Source organism: Pinus tabuliformis, chromosome 4_2 (genome assembly GCF_031772625.1).
Source record: "Pinus tabuliformis cultivar Carrire ecotype Pingquan chromosome 4_2, CPIR1, whole genome shotgun sequence".
NCBI classification, from domain to species: domain Eukaryota; kingdom Viridiplantae; phylum Streptophyta; class Pinopsida; order Pinales; family Pinaceae; genus Pinus; species Pinus tabuliformis.
The window spans coordinates 610,341,999-610,343,059 of NC_142304.1; positions in this window are offsets into that span (position 1 = coordinate 610,341,999).

Sequence of the window (1,061 nt, forward strand, 5' to 3'; positions counted from 1 at the left end):
AGGGACTTCATTAACTTGCATACTAGTTCTTTCCTACCCTTCACCGCAAAGCCTTCAGGTTGCTTCATGTATATTTCCTCTTCCAGATCCCCATGAAGAAATGTTGTCTTCACATTCATCTTTTCTACCTCAAAATCAGAAGCAGCAGCAATAGATAAAAGTAATCTAATAGATGTTACCTTGGCAACAGGAGAAACAATATCACCAAAATCAATTCCCAGCACCTGGGAATAACCTTTTGCTACCAACCGAGCTTTGTATTTCTCCACCTTTCCTTCTGCATTTTTCTTCTTCTTGAACACCCATTTTCTTCCAATGGGTTTCCTTCCAGTCGGCAACTCCACCAGATCCCAAGCCTCATTTTTGTGCAAAGATGCCATTTCATCAACCATGGCCTCTTTCCAGAGTTTTCCATCCTCTGAATCTACTGCTTCCTTCACAGTTCCAGGATCATCATCAGTAATAGATAAAGAAAAATTTGAACAAAAATCATATGGACTATAGCTTTTTGGCTGCCTTCTTTCTCGAACTGATCTTCTCACACCCGGAGTTTGTGGCTCTTCATCTTTTGATTCCTCCTCTGCTGTAGAGTTTGATTCTTCCTCCTTTAGCTCAAACTCTATCTTCTCAGGTTCCTTTTGTTGGATTTCATGTTTAATAACATCTCTCACCTCTCTGAACACCACATCTCGGTTGTACAGAACATTCCTTGTTACTGGGTTCCAAAGCTTATAACCCTTTAAACCATCCTTATACCCAATAAAGATGCACTTTTCAGATTTACTATCCAACTTGGTTCGCTTCTCCTTTGGAACATGTACATATGCATCACATCAAATACCCTCAGATGTGAAATAGAGGGTTTCTTACCAGTCCATACCTCTTTTGGAGTCTTATCCTCCAACGCTGATGAAGGTGATCTATTGACTAGGTAACATGCAGTATTCACTGCCTCTACCCAGAATTCCTGTCCTATCCCGGCACCACTGAGCATGCTTCTTGCCCTTTCCATCAATGTCTTATTCATTCTTTATGCAACTCCACTTTCTTGATGTGTATAT